Below are 15631 nucleotides of genomic sequence, written 5' to 3'. Positions count from 1 at the left end.
CACGCAATATATGAGCGTGAGCCATGGATATAACACTATATGTGGAATATAATGGTCATTGTGGAGAAGGCAAAAAGGAGAAGATAGTCTCACATCAACTTGGCGTATCAACGGGCTATGGAGATGCCCATTAATAAATATCAATGTGAGTGAGTAGGGATTGCCATGCAATGGATGCACTAGAGCTATAAGTATATCAAAGCTCAACAAAAGAAACTAAGTGGGTGTGCATCCAACTTGCTTGCTCATGAAGACCTAGGGCATTTTGAGGAAGCCCATCATTGGAATATATAATCCCACTAGTATATGAAAGTGATATCATAGGAGACTCTCTATCATGAAGATCATGGTGCTACTTTGAAGCACAAGTGTGGAAAAAGGATAGTAGCATTGTCCCTTCTCTCTTTTTCTCTCTCTTTTTTATTTGGGCCTTTTTTTTCTTTTTGGCCTCTTTTTTTCGTCAGGAGTCTCATCCCGACTTGTGGGGGAATCATAGTCTCCATCATCCTTTCCTCACTTGGGACAATGCTCTAATAATGATGATCATCACACTTTATTTACTTACAACTCAAGAATTACAACTCAATACTTAGAACAAAATATGACTCTATGTGAATGCCTCCGGCGGTGTACCGGGATGTGCAATGATGCATGAGTGACATGTATGAATAATTATGAACGGTGGCTTTGCCACAAATACAATGTCAACTACATGATCATGCAATCAATATGACAATAATGAAGCGTGTCATAATAACGGAACGGTGGAAAGTTGCATGTCAATATATCTCGGAATGGTTATGGAAATGCCATAATAGGTAGGTATGGTGGCTGTTTTGAGGAAGGTATATGGTGGGTTTATGGTACCGGCGAAAGTTGCGCGATACTAGAGAGGCTAGCAATGGTGGAAGGATGAGAGTGCGTATAAGGACTCAACATTAGTCATAAAGAACTAACATAATTATTGCAAAAATCTATTAGTTATCGAAACAAAGTATTACGCGCATGCTCCTAGGGGGATAGATTGGTAGGAAAAGACCATCGCTCGTCCCCGACCGCCACTCATAAGGAAGAAAATCAATAAATAAATCATGCTCCGACTTCATCACATAAAGGTTCATCATACGTGCATGCTACGGGAATCACAAACTTCAACACAAGTATTTCTCAAATTCACAACTACTCAACTAGCATGACTCTAATATCACCATCTCCATATCTCAAAACAATTATCAAGTATCAAACTTCTCATAGTATTCAATGCACTTCTATGAAAGTTTTTATATTAAAGCAAATTTCCATGTTTTTCTAAAGGACTCTCAAAATAATATAAGTGAATCATGAGAGAACAACAATTTCTATAAAATAAAACCATCGCCATGCTCTAAAAGATATAAGTCAAGCACAAGAGCAAAAACTATATAGCTCAAAAGATATAAGTGAAGCACATAGAGTATTCTAATAAATTTCAAATCATGTGAGTCTCTCTCAAAAGGTGTGTACAGCAAGGATGATTGTGGTAAACTAAAAAGCAAAGACTCAAATCATACAAGACGCTCCAAGCAAAACACATATCATGTGGTGAATAAAAATATAGCTCCAAGTAAAGTTACCGATAGACGAAGACGAAAGAGGGGATGCCTTCCGGGGCAACCCCAAGCTTAGGTTTTTACCTTGGGGTGCCATGGGCATCCCCAAGCTTAGGCTCTTGCCACTCTTTGTTCCATAATCCATCAAATCTTTACCCAAAACTTGAAAACTTCACAACACAAAACTCAAAATAGAAAATCTCGTGAGCTCCGTTAGCGAAAGAAAACAAAACACCACTTCAAGGTTGTCGGGGTAAATAACCATGGGTAGCCTAGCCGGCTCCCCCTGGCCCTTCTGAAAAAATTACGAGCCGATTCGGCCCTCAAGAATCCAAGACACGGGGCCGCCTTCCCCTTGCCGTCTGTCTCCCAGGCCGGCTATCGGAAGGCAACCCGACTTTAGCCCTCATGAAGAAAGCCGCGGGAGGGCCGGCTCCGAGAAGCCGGCCGCGAGAAGGCCGACTCCAAGAAGCCGGCTCCCACAAAGAGGTCAAGATCGTACCCTCGAAGTCTGCATCCACATAACAGCGATGTGACGGGGCGTGGCTACAGTGAAGCCTGCCACCCCCGAATCCCGGAGCACGCCTGGCACAATGCGCCGTACGGGTGGCCATGACCCGTCCGGCGCGGCACTGTTGCCACGTTGACCCTGATGTCATCCATGATGGGCTGCCAGCGCGGCCCACGGGCGGTGGGCCCCTTCAGGTAGAGAGACACCCGAAGGCGGCAGGCCTCCCCCAGTCGGCCCAAGATAGAGCCGGCTTCCCCAGCCGGCTTTCCACCTCCCTCGAAGGAGACGCCACATTAAGGAGACAAGACGCAGTGAGGCTACAGCGATCACCCGCCGGACGGCGGCACTGTAGCCACACCCACCTCGGCGAAGCCCTCGTCACCAGGATTGAGCAACAGTAACCAGCCCCCGACAGGGCCCTGGACAGTGGGGCCTGCCTGTCGACCAAGGAGCCGGCAACCGGCGGGACCCACCAGCCGGCGGACCCCAGCAGCCAGCGCAGAAGCCGGTGAGTGTAGACACAGATGGCTGGGCCCCACACCTAGCCGGATTACCATTGTACCCCCGGGGGGTAGGCCTATATAAACCCCCCGGGACGCCCATGCAAAAGGGTTGATCCCTGCTAGTTTTAGACACCACATAGGGAGGAGAAGAGAGCGAGTCGTGCCCTTCTTCCTCCTCTCGCCCAACAGCTCACGGAGCATCATGTAGCTACTTGTTCATCTAGTGATCATGCGAAGACCCCGCAGAGCAGCAGTAGGGGTGTTATCTCCACGGAGAGCCCCGAAGCTGGGTAAGATTCGCCGGCGTGCATGTCTTCGCCTCATCCCGTTTCCAGGCACCGGCAACGTCTTACTGGCTCCCACATTGATAAGCCACCCGTTGGCATATGTCGCACCTACCACCCGACATTTGGCGCCCACCGTGGGGCCAGGTGCACCATCGTCCGGAGACCTGTTCTGGACGGGAACCCTCTTCCTCCCCCGCGAGCGTAGCCAGCCCGGCACGCCCGATGGCGCTTGCCACGACGCGCTGCAAGGCGTCACCAACGTCTGTGCGGCGAGCGGCCTCACCGATCTCCTTGACAAGACCCTCATCTCCGACGAGCTCGCCTCCGACGCGGGCACCGACCACCTCGTCAACCTCCTCGGCCAACTCCACGTCTCCGGCGAGCCTGCTGTGGACTTGGAGTCGGTTGGCTCCACCGATCCAATGCCTGTCGACTCCGACACGGCCTCACTCGACACTTTCCCCACCGATGTCACGATCTACAATGACCCGCTTCCCCGGGCCGATGGCTGCGACACTGTCACCACCGAGGTGATGGTCATCGGCCACGGCGGCGCTTCTGACGAGAGCGCCCACGACGCCCCGCACGCAGCGGTCGACGACTTGTCCATCCCCCTCCCGGCCGATGCCGACGCTGAAGCACTGGAGGCTCGCCGCCTCGCCCTCCTCGCGGAGGGCCGGAAGTTGGTTTCCATGAGACGCCTCGCTGAGGCCCACCGACGCGAGGCCGACCACGCCGCCTTTGGCACGCCGCCCCCAGGCGGGCCCAGCCGGGCCGGCGTTGTCAGACAGCGCGGCGCTGTCGTCGCCGATATGCTAGGAGTTGACCGCCCAGTCTACGCCACTCCACTCAAAAACCTGCGCGCCGCCCAGGCGGTCGTAGATGAGCTAGATGGACTGGGGGCCGAAGAACTCCCCCACATGACCCGACGCATCCAGCAGCTAATCGATGCAGCCGCGCAGCGGCACGAAGCCGCCGCCCGCGCGGAAAGCCCTCCCCCACGCCGAGATCACGGTGTGACGTCCCGGACGCCGACTACGGGTAAAACCCGTGCGCGGCGCGAGAAAGAGCCGGCTACCAGCCGAAGCCGAACCCGAGTCTCCATCGAGCGAGACGCAGAAGGCCACCCCCGGGCCGTGGAGTGGCGGGGCAACCCGCCTCCGCCTCGACCCCATGGAGAGAGATATCCCACCCCACCGCCTGTTGCGCATCCGACTCTCAATGGCCAGCTAGGTCGCCGCGAAGGAGTCGGCGAGAAGGACGCCCGCCATCGGATCGACCGCCTGGTGCGATCCCTGGCGCTGGAAGAAGAAGACGATGTCGGCCCGCCTTGCTTCGGCCCCCGCATCCGCGACGAGCCTTTCCCCAAAGGGTTCTCGCTCCCAAGAGACACGCCCAAGTACAACGGCTCCGTGAAGCCGGAAGATTGGTTGATCGACTACTCCACGGCGGTTAGCATAGCCAACGGCAACAGGCGCGTTGCCGTGAAGTACGTGCCCCTCATGCTGCAGGGCACGGCGTGGACCTGGCTTAACAGCCTCAAGCCATACAGCATCAACAGCTGGCTAGACTTCACAGAAGCCTTCGTCCGCAACTTCACCAGCACCTACAAGCAGGCTCCCAAGTCCAGACAGCTCTCCTTGTGCGTACAAGGCCCCGCCGAGTCCACTCGCGACTACCTCACGCGTTGGGCCGAGCTCCGCAACTCTTGCGAAGGGGTGCACGAGGTGCAAGCCATAGAATACTTCACTGCCGGGTGCCAAGAAGGCACCCTCCTCAAGCACAAGCTCCTCTGCGACGAGCCGACTACCCTCGACGAGCTTCTGGTCATAGCGGACAAGTACGCCACCGCTGACTCCTCAATGAAGACCGAACTCTGGGTAGACGCGTTCGGGAAGGTACTCAACCCGGCGCCCAAGACGCCGGCTGGGGACTCCAGCCGACGCCCACACCAGAACAACCACAAGCGCAAGGGCCCCGTGCCGCCCTCCACCAGTCGGCAGGTGGCCACAGTTGAAGATGAGCAGCCCCAAGGGCGGCCCGCACCCAAGAAGCAGAGGGGCAGCAAGCCGGCTTGGCAGCCGGCCTTCTCCTACGAGCAGACTCTCGACGCCCCATGCAAGTTCCACAGCGGCGCGAAGCCGTCCAACCACACGACCCGGAAGTGCCACTGGCTCACCCGAATCTCCAAAGGCGAAGGGCTTGCGCCGCCTCCGCCTGCCGGTCCGCCGCCTCCGGCTCCGCAGCCGCCGACCGCTCGGCCCGCAGTCGGAGCCGTGCACGATGAGTTCCCCGATGAGCATGCTGCCTATGTCATCTTTACAAGCCAGCCCGAAGACCGGCGCAGCAAATGCCGAGAGCACCAAGAAGTCAGCATGGTCGCTGCCAACCCCGCCGAGCACATGCACTGGTCAAAAAAACCTATCAGCCGGAGTCGGGCCGACCACCCAGAGGTGATGCCGTCTCCCGGCTCTTATGCGTTGGTTTTGGATGCCACCCTTGCAACGGATAGACGCGCCGCCCGTTTCTCCCGCGTGCTGATAGACGGCGGGAGCAGCATCAACATCCTGTACCGTGACACCCTGGAGAAGCTGAATGTCAAGACGAAGCAACTCATGCCTACTCGGACTGTGTTCCATGGCATCGTACCCGGCCTGTCCTGCGCCCCCATTGGCAAGGTCAAGATTGATGTACTTTTGGGGGACAAGGAGCATTTCCACCGGGAAGCGATCTGGTTTGAAGTGGTGGACCTGGAGAGCCCCTACCATGCATTGCTTGGCCGACCTGCCTTGGCCAGGTTCATGGCAGTTCCCCACTATGCATACCTCAAGATGAAGATGCCGAGAACCAAGGGCGTCATCACCATAGCCGGCGATTACAAGAAGTCCTCCGAGTGCGCAGCAGCCGGCCTTGTCCCCCGATCCCAAGGAGCATGATGCTCAAGGATCTTTCCAGCCGGCCAAGGAGATGAAGAAGATACCTCTTGACCCCGAGCACCCAGAGAGGTTTGCCGTCATCGGGGCAAACCTAAATAGCAAATAGGAAGGCGAGCTCGCCGATTTCCTCCGTGAGAATCGGGACATCTTTGCATGGTCTCCCAAGGACATGCCGGGTGTTCCGAAGGAATTCGCTGAGCACAAACTACACGTCCGAGAAGACGCAAAGCCAGTCAAACAACCCCTCCGCCGACTGTCGGAGGATAAAAGAAGGATTGTGGGAGAGGAGATAGCCCGGCTTCTGGCAGCCGGCTTCATTATGGAAGTTTTCTTTCCAGAGTGGCTCGCCAACCCGGTCCTCGTGCTAAAGAAGAACAACAAGTGGCGCATGTGCATAGACTACACGAGCCTCAACAAGGCCTGCCCCAAAGATCCCTTTGCCCTGCCAAGGATTGACCAAGTGATAGACTCCACGGCCGGATGCGAGCTGTTGAGTTTCTTGGATGCTTACTCAGGATACCACCAGATAAAGTTAGATCCGGCAGACCACCTGAAGACCGCCTTCATCACGCCATTCGGAGCCTTCTGCTACCTGACTATGACATTCGGCTTGAGAAATGCCAGTGCCACTTTTCAGCGTTGCATGCAGAAGTGCCTCCTCAAGCAGCTCGGCAGAAATGCCCACGTCTACGTAGACGACATTGTGGTGAAGACGGAGAAGCACGGCACCTTGCTGGAAGACCTCAAGGAAACATTTGAGAACCTACGCCGGTTCCAAATCAAGCTCAACCCCGAGAAATGCGTGTTCGGAGTGCCAGCCGGCCAGCTCCTAGGCTTCTTGGTCTCCGAACGCGGCATCAAATGCAACCCAGTAAAGATCAAGGCCATTGAGAGAATGGCGATTCCCACCAAACTTCGAGACGTCCAGAAGTTTACCGGATGCTTGGCCTCCTTGGACCGCTTCATCAGCCAGCTCGGAGAGAAAGCTCTTCCCCTTTACCGCCTCATGAAGAAGACCAACCACTTCGAGTGGAATGACCAAGCCGACCAAGCTTTTCACGAGCTGAAGAAGATGCTGGCCACGCCGCCTGTCCTGGCGGCGCCGACTAAGAAAGAGCCCATGCTCCTCTACATTGCTGCAACCAGCCGGGTGGTCAGCACCGTCATCATAGTCCAACGCCCAGAAGAGGGTCGAGCTCAGCCGGTCCAGAGGCCGGTGTACTATTTGAGCGAGGTTCTGTCTACCTCGAAGCAGAACTACCCGTACTACCAGAAGATGTGCTACGGCGTGTACTTCGCCGCCAAGAAGCTGAAGCCCTACTTCCAAGAGCATCCCATCACGGTTGTATGCACCGCCCCGCTGGCCGAGATCATAGGCAGTCGGGATGCATCTGGCCGGGTGGCGAAATGGGCCATCGAGCTGGCCCCCTACACGATCTCCTACCAGCCTCGCACCGCCATCAAGTCCCAAGCATTGGCTGACTTCCTCGTCGACTGGGCCGAGACCCAGTACCTACCGCCAGCTCCCGACTCCACTCATTGGCGCATGCACTTCGATGGGTCCAAGATGCGCACCGGCTTGGGAGCCGGCGTCATCCTCACCTCTCCCAAAGGTGACAAGCTCAGATACACGCTGCAAATTCACTTTGCCACCTCCAACAACGTGGCCAAGTACGAGGCGCTCATACACGGCCTCCGGCTTGCCAAAGAACTCGGCATTCACTGGATCCTATGTTATGGCGACTCGGACTTGGTGGTCCAGCAATCATCCGGCGACTGGGATGCCAAGGACGCAAATATGGCAAGCTACCGCTTCCTCGTTCAGCATATCAGTGGGTATTTTGAAGGATGCGAGTTCCTCCACGTACCGCGAGCCAACAACGAGCCAGCTGATGCCCTGGCTCGAATAGGCTCCACTCGGCAAGCAATACCAACCGGTGTCTCTCTACAATGCCTCCTCAAGTCGTCTATCAAGCCGTCTCCAGAGTCCGATTCCATCTTCGTACCGCCTGACCCCGATACAGCCGGGCCCGGCTCGAAGAACCAAGAAGGTGACCCGGGGACTTCGATAGTCGGCCAGGGGACATCAGCAGGCGACTCGGGGACTTCCGTAGTTACGCCCGACCCGGGGACTGCCACACCCGGCTCGGGGACTGCGGTAGTCAGCCCGGAGACTGCACCAACACAACAGGCGGCGGCCGACTCCAGCATTTCACCACCCAGCCCGCCCGCCCTGGTCACAGTAGCCGTGTTGGCAATAGAAGAAGTCGCAGCTCCATCATGGGCTCAATCCATCCTCAACTTCCTAATAAACCAAGATCTTCCGGCTGACAAAACAGAGGCAAGACAAGTCCAACGCCGAGCCGGAGCATACACAATCGTCAACAAAGAACTCGTCAAGCGCAGTGTCACTGGAGTCCTCCAGCGATGCGTCGAGCAAGAGAAGGGCATTGCAATCCTCAGAGACATCCACCAAGGAGAATGCGGCCACCATGCGGCCTCAAGATCACTCGTCGCCAAAGCCTTCCGCCATGGTTTCTTTTGGCCGACTGCTTTGGATGACGCCAAGGGGTTAGTTAAACATTGCAAAGGATGCCAACTCTTCAGCTCGAAGCAACACATGCCGGCTTCAGCACTCAAGACCATTCCCCTCACTTGGCCCTTCGCCGTTTGGGGACTGGACATGGTGGTCCCATTCAAGACGGCGCGCGGCGGCATGACACATCTGCTTGTCGCCGTGGACAAATTCACCAAATGGATTGAGGCAAAGCCAATCAAGAAGCTGAATGGGCCGACTGCCGTGACATTTATCGCAGATATAAAAACTCGGTACAGCGTGCCACACAGCATCATCACCGACAATGGCATGAATTTCGCCAAGGGAGCCTTGGCACATTTCTGCGTGACGCAAGGCATCCGGTTGGACTTAGCGTCCGTTTCCCACCCGCAGTCAAACGGCCAGGTCGAGCGAGCCAACGGCCTCATCCTTTTCGGCATCAAGCCCCGACTAGTCGTACCACTGGAGCGTTTAGCCGGCTGTTGGCTCGATGAGCTGCCGACCGTCCTCTAGAGTCTGCGCACTACACCAAACAAGTCAACCGGCTTCACTCCTTTCTTCCTCGTGTATGGTGCCGAGGCGGTCATCCCAACTGACATCGAGTTCGACTTGCCTCGGGTAACCATGTACACGGAAGCGGAGGCCAAGGAAGCACGGTAAGACGGCGTCGACCTGCTGGAAGAAGGCCGGCTGTTAGCCCTCAGCCGGTCCGCCATCTATCAGCAGGGCCTGCGCCGCTACCACAGCCGGAAGGTCAAGCCAAGATCCTTCCAAGAGGGTGATCTTGTGCTTCGGCTGATCCAGCGAACAGCCGGCCAGCACAAGCTCTCGGCCCCTTGGGAGGGCCCCTTCGTCATCAGCAGAGCTTTAGGCGACGACTCCTACTACCTGATCGACGCGCAGAAGCCGAAGGCACGAAAGAGAGACGACTCCGGCAAGGAGTCGGAACGACCATGGAACACCAACCTCCTCCGAAGATTTTACAGTTGAAATGCAGTGTGTATCACGCTAACTTTTGTACTAAGTACGAGACAATAGGCCCCCTAAGGAGAGCTCGGGGACTGCCATCTTTTATCTATGGATGAAGAGTATCATGCTTATGACCTTGTCATTACATTCACTTTTTCCGTCCGGCACCGGGTTCGACTAGTCGGCCCGGGGACTGGCCGCCTGGAGTTATATTAGAAGTCCCACCCGCAGTCAGACAAGTAGTGTGCCGGCTCCCAAGCCTTCTCTTTCCAAAAGTCGCAGATCGAAGAACTGGCTGTCCGGCTGGCAAGAGTTAAAGGCAGGAAAGGACGCCCGCACGAAAAACGGCTAGGGACTAACGGACTAATATAACAAAAGCCGGTTTTTCTCCCACCACCGACCGACTACCAGAGTAGCCGGCCGGCCGGCTTCCATTCACCTCGCTTCAATCTAAGAAAGCTCGAGTACTTGCCTTCCCAAAAGGGGAAGGCGGCAAAGGAAATAGCCTAAGGATAAAAAGCATACACGAATGGAAACCAAACACGCACACAATAATATTTACATAAAAGACCTTCAAAAGGCCAGCATTCAACATAGTTCGAATACACCCCAAGTGGGTGGAACTTTGCAAGTTTAATAAAATTGTTCAAAAGGCAACAAGCAGGAAAAAACAAGGACGGCAGATTAAGCCAAGGGAGCGACTGGAGAGTCGGGCAGGTCGGTGGAGACGGCAGTGCCGGCTGGAGGAGTGGCCGGCTGGTGAACCTCGGCATGATCACCGCCTCCCACAGAGGGCGCGCTAGCACGCGCCTCGTTGCCGGAGGCACGATCAGGCTGAGGCTGGCTGGCCGCTTCACCGGTCGTCTCAACGTCTTCGCCTTCCTCTCCTTTGTCGTCTTCGCCTTCATCGCTGGAGGCGACCTCCTCTACCGAGTCTTCACCCGCTGCCGGGTCCAGCCCGAACCACTCCTCCTGCTGGGCAATGTCGTCGTCATTAATTTCAGGAGCGAAGACGCTGATGTCAGTACACTCGGTGATCGTCGAAGCGCGCTGAGCGATAGCCGGCCACACCTCCTCTATCTCTTCGTCGGCCTCCAGCCGCCAGGTGTGCAGCTGGTCCAGATTTAGCCCCGGATACCAGTCTCGGACGAACTCCAGCGCCCGTCCAGCTCCAAGCCGGGCTGCCGATGCCTTCCAGGCCTCGAAGCAGCCAACCGCAACCTCCAGCCAGTCGGCAGTCTGACTCGGGGTGCGGGAAATCGTCTCGCTTGGCCAGAGGGCGGCCAACACCTGCGCCCCGGCACGCTGGAGGCGGCGGAGCATACGATGAGCCGGCTGTAGCCGGGCTTGGACCGCCAAGAGTTGCTCCTCAAGCGTCCGGCTCGCGTCCGGCGTGATTTCAGCCCCCGCCTGCCGGCGCGCCTCGCGATGGGCCTCGATGGTTTGGGTGGCGAAGACGGAGTAGCCGGGAAAGTAGTCTGCACAGAGAACAAAAAGCAGCACAAGTCAGAACACAAATCAGGGATCAAGGGGTAAGCAAGCAGTGAAGAAGGCGGCTTACCGTCAATCAGATCCTCGATACGACTGAAGCCCTCGCTCAGCACCTGCTTCGCTTCAGCCCAGCCCGCCGCTTTGGTCTTGAACTCGGCCTTCAGAGCGTCCTCGCTGTCCCGCGCCTTCTTTAGGGCCGCCTTGTGGCTCTCCTCCTGGCCGGCCAACTTCTTGGCCAGGCGGTCACGCTCCAGGACCAAGGCGTTGTACTCGGCTTCCTTGGCGCGAAGGGCGGCCTGGGCCCCGCTGAGCTGCCCCCTTAAGTCGGCATTGGCTCCTGCAAGCATGAAGACAAAGGAAAAATTAATAAGGAAGAAGTCGTCAAGGAAGATCCGACCCGTCTGCTCAGCAGTCGGCCCGAATCTCAGGGACTACACCCAGTGGGTGCGCTGACGCGCCCCAACAGGAGATGAACGAGACAAAGCACGCACTCCGGCTGCTGGTCAGGTCCTCGGTTCTCTGGCCCAGCTCCTGAGCCTGGGAGTTGAAGGCGGCTGCGCGGAGGTTATGATACTCCTGGAAGATTATACAGGAGGTGAGGATAAGTTAAGTTGTCAGGACCTAGTAAGTTCCAAGCCGCCTGCGCAGCAGCCGACTCGGAACTCGGGGACTACACCCAGTGGATGCGCTGACGCGCCCCCATGGAAGAAATCAAAAGAGCAAAATAACCAAGGCCAAAAGACTCACCTGAATGACGGCCCGCGTCGCGACGAACTCTTGGGTGTATCGCTGTAGCGAGGCGGCCTGAGCTTGAAGCCGGTTCCGGACCTCCTGGGCCGCCGCGTTCAGCTTGCCCGTCCCCCCGCTGGGAGTCCACTTGGACGTGCTGGCGCTGGCCGCCTCCAGGGCCTCCGCCGTCTGGCTAGCGCCTGCTGCTCGGTGCGGTTCCGGCGCGGAGGCGCCACCCCCTGCGCGCCGGCGCAATGCCGGCTTCACCTCGAGGCCGGCCCCTGCCTCCGGCTCGCCCCCGGACGGCTGCTTTGGCGCCGCAGCTGATTGGCCGCTTTGGCCCGCTCCAGTCGGCGCCGTCTGCGGCGCCCCCTCCACGAAGATCACGTGGTCCTCCCTCCTCTCCATCACCGGCGGGCCTTGGTCGACCTCCTCCGACGGGGGCACGGGAATGTCGGGGGCCACGGTGCGGAGGGGAACGATGAGCAGCGGAGGCTGGTTGTGCGAGGCCTCCACCTCCGTCTCCGCGGCTGCCGCCTCCGCCCGGGCCTTGGCCGCCGCGTCGGCCTGCTCCTTCGTCGCTTGGGCGGTCCTTCGCTCCGCCGCCTCCTGCTCCTCCCGCGCCTCCCGTGCGTTCCGCTCCGTGGCCTCCCTAAGGTCGGCACGGGGATCCACGCAACGGGAGCCTGAGGACCCTCCAGTCGGCCCGACTACGGAGCCGCCAGGACCATGCTCAAGGGAAAGCGGCCCCCTGTCCGGCAAGCAAAGAAAGGTTTAGAAGAGCTTCGGTCAAAAAGGACAACAACAAAAAACTATATATAAAATATGCAAGATGTTCGACGACTTACGCCGAGATCGCCTGCGGTTGTTTCACCGCCTTGCGGAAGTGGGCCGCCTTCGCAGCCGACTCATCCCGCTTGGTCGCCGCCGTAGAATCCTTGGATTTCTTCGGCCGGCTGCCGAAGAAGGTCGACGCGGCCCGGCGCTTCTGCGCGCCGCCACGGGCAGCCGGCGCGGCAGACGGGCCCATGCCTTGATGATCAAGCGCCGGCTAGCGGTGCGGGGCGGCTTCGACCTCGTCGTCATCCGGCCAGTCTTCAAAGCCGGCCCCGAGCCCCGCGCCTCCGACCTCGTCGCCTTCCCCCACGATGGCGTCTTCCATGGCGGCCGCTCCCAGGTCCGGATCGTCGGCGTCGTCCACTGTGCGGTCGGGGAGGAGTTGGCGCTCTACCCCTGCGGCCCCGGCGGTCGGCGGAAGAAGAGGGTTCTGCTAAAGGCAAACCAATTGATCAGGGGTCGGCTATCATGAGGCCGGCTACAAAAAGGAAGAAAAGAAGAAAAAACTTACGGCAGGCGGAGGGTTGGCGCAGGAATACGGCTCCTTGCCATATCGCCAATCCTCGGCAAGCTTGCAGTTGGAGATGTAGTTCACCATGTAAGACACCTCTGCATGAGGCATCTCCCTGGTGCTCAGCCGGCACGGATCGAAGCGGCCGCTCATCTGGCAAATCATGTGAGGCCGACCTTGGAGCGGAAGTACCCGGCGCTCCACGAAGGCGGCCACCAAGTCGGCTCCAGTCAGGCCCTCCGACTGGATCATCACCCGAAGCCGGGAGACGGCTGCGTTCCCGGCCTAGGACAACGACCTGGCCTGGTAGCTCCATGAAGGTTGCCTCCCAGCCGGCGGGCCGGCTACGTAAGCCGGCAGGTTGACGTAGTCGCCTTACTGGGCGACGTTCTTCACGTAAAAGTAGGACTTCTGTCAGAGCTTCACCGACTGGATCAGCGGGATGGACGGGAACGGATTGTTCTCGCTCGCCCGCCTCATGGCAATGAAGGCTCCGCAGGGGGCGGGCACGCCCGCGATGACGGTGCCGAGCTTGCTTTGGAAGAATTCCCCCCAGAGCTCGAGCGTGGGGAGAACCCCAAGAAAGCCCTCGCACAGGGTGATGAAAGCCGACAGCAGCATCACCGCGTTGGGCTTGAGGTGATGCGGCTGGAGGTGGTAGAATTCGAGGAAGGCTCGAAGGAATCCGCTCGCCGGGAGGCCGAAGCCGCGCAGGCAGTGCGAGCGGAAGATCACCCGCTCGCCCTCCTCCGGCGTCGGCGAGATCTCCCTCTCCGGCGCCCGACGAACCCGCACGAAGTTCTCGCCCGGCAGGCGCCGCGTCCGGCGGAGGAACTCGACGTGGTCCTCATGGACGTTGGAGCCATCCCACGAGCTCGACAGCGCCATGGGAGGGATGCGGCGGGGAGCAAGACGAAGCGACGGCGGTGACACGCGCGACCCCGCTACGGCAGGACCAAAGGAACCGAGAGGCCCGACGGTGGAACGGCGCGGCAATGGGTTGCTACAGCGGTGAAGAGAAGAAGAAGGAGGGCGAGAAGGGGCGGAGTGAGGGAGAGCGTGCGAGCCTCTGCCGCTCCCCCTCCTCCTCCTACTTATAGACCCGCGCGGCGGAGCCGAGGAGGCGTGGCATGGGGGAACGTGGGGATCAACTGCGCCCACTCCCCCACGTCCCGTGATTATTGTGCCCTGATGGCATAATAAAACTGCCATGGGAAGGCGAGCGGTCCATGTGGGCCGCAGAAGATCCGCGCTCGGTCCGAGTCCTACGAGTGGCGGGCCCGGGCCTGCGGCGGTGTCCCGTCGCGCGCATGCGTTGGCAGGATTCCTTGCCACATGGACCGCGGAATGGCGCGCGGTCATCTCGCAGGGCGACCCGCGTTCCCGCCCACGAGAAACGGGGCTTCCCGAAGACGATGCACACAAGCATAGCCGGCCCCTCAGGATAGGAAGCTGACCGAGCTTTTCGTCCTTTTGTCAGCCTCGAAGCTCGATCAGCTTCGGGGACTACTGTCGGAGTAAATAACCATGGGTAGCCTAGCCGGCTCCCCCTGGCCCTTCTGAAAAAATTATGAGCCGATTCGGCCCTCAAGAATCCAAGACACGGGGCCGCCTTCCCCTTACCGGCTGTCTCCCAGGACGGCTATCGGAAGGCAACCTGACTTTAGCCCTCATGAAGAAAGCCACGGGAGGGCCGGCTCTGAGAAGCCGGCCGCGAGAAGGCCGACTCCAAGAAGCCGGCTCCCACAAAGCGGTCAAGATCGTACCCTCGAAGTCTGCATCCACATAATGGCGATGTGACAGGGCGTGGCTACAGTGAAGCCTGCCACCCCCGAATCCCAGAGCACGCCTAGCACAGTGCGCCGTACGGGTGGCCATGACCCGTCCAGCACGGCACTGTTGCCACGTTGACCCTGATGTCATCCACGACGGGCTGCCAACGCGGCCCACGGGCGGTGGGCCCCTTCAGGCAGAGAGACACCTGAAGGCGGCCAGGCCTTCCCTAGTCGGCCCAAGATAGAGCCGGCTCCCCACAGCCGGCTTGCCACCTTCCTCGAAGGAGACGCCCCATTAAGGAGATAAGACGCGGTGAGGCTACAGCGATCACCCACCGGACGGCGGCACTGTAGCCACACCCACCTCGGCGAAGCCCTCGTCACCAGGATTGAGCAACAGTAACCAGCTCCCGACCGGGCCCTGGACAGTGGGGCCTGCCTGTCGACCAAGGAGCCGGCAGCCGGCGGGACCCACCAGCCGGCGGGCCCCGGCAGCCGGCGCAGAAGCCGGTGAGTGTAGACACAGACGGCTGGGCCCCACACAGCCAGATTACCATTGTAGCCCCGGGGGGTAGGCCTATATAAACCCCCCGGGACGCCCATGCAAAAGGGTTGATCCCTTCTAGTTTTAGACACCACATAGGGAGGAGAAGAGAGCGAGCCGTGCCCTTCTTCCTCCTCTCGCCCAACAGCTCACGGAGCATCGTGTAGCTACTTGTTCATCTAGTGATCATGCGGAGACCCCGCAGAGCAGCAGTAGGGGTGTTATCTCCACGGAGAGCCCTGAAGCTGGGTAAGATTCTTTGGCATGCATGTCTTCGCCTCATCCCGTTTCCAGGCACCGGCGACGTCTTACTGGCTCCCACAATGATAAGCCACCCGTTGGCATATGTCGCACCTACCACCCGACAAAGGTACTGTAATGAACTCATTCTT

Source organism: Triticum dicoccoides, chromosome 7A, assembly GCF_002162155.2.
Source record: "Triticum dicoccoides isolate Atlit2015 ecotype Zavitan chromosome 7A, WEW_v2.0, whole genome shotgun sequence".
Lineage (NCBI taxonomy): Eukaryota > Viridiplantae > Streptophyta > Magnoliopsida > Poales > Poaceae > Triticum > Triticum dicoccoides.
Note: the sequence above shows the minus strand (reverse complement) of the source record.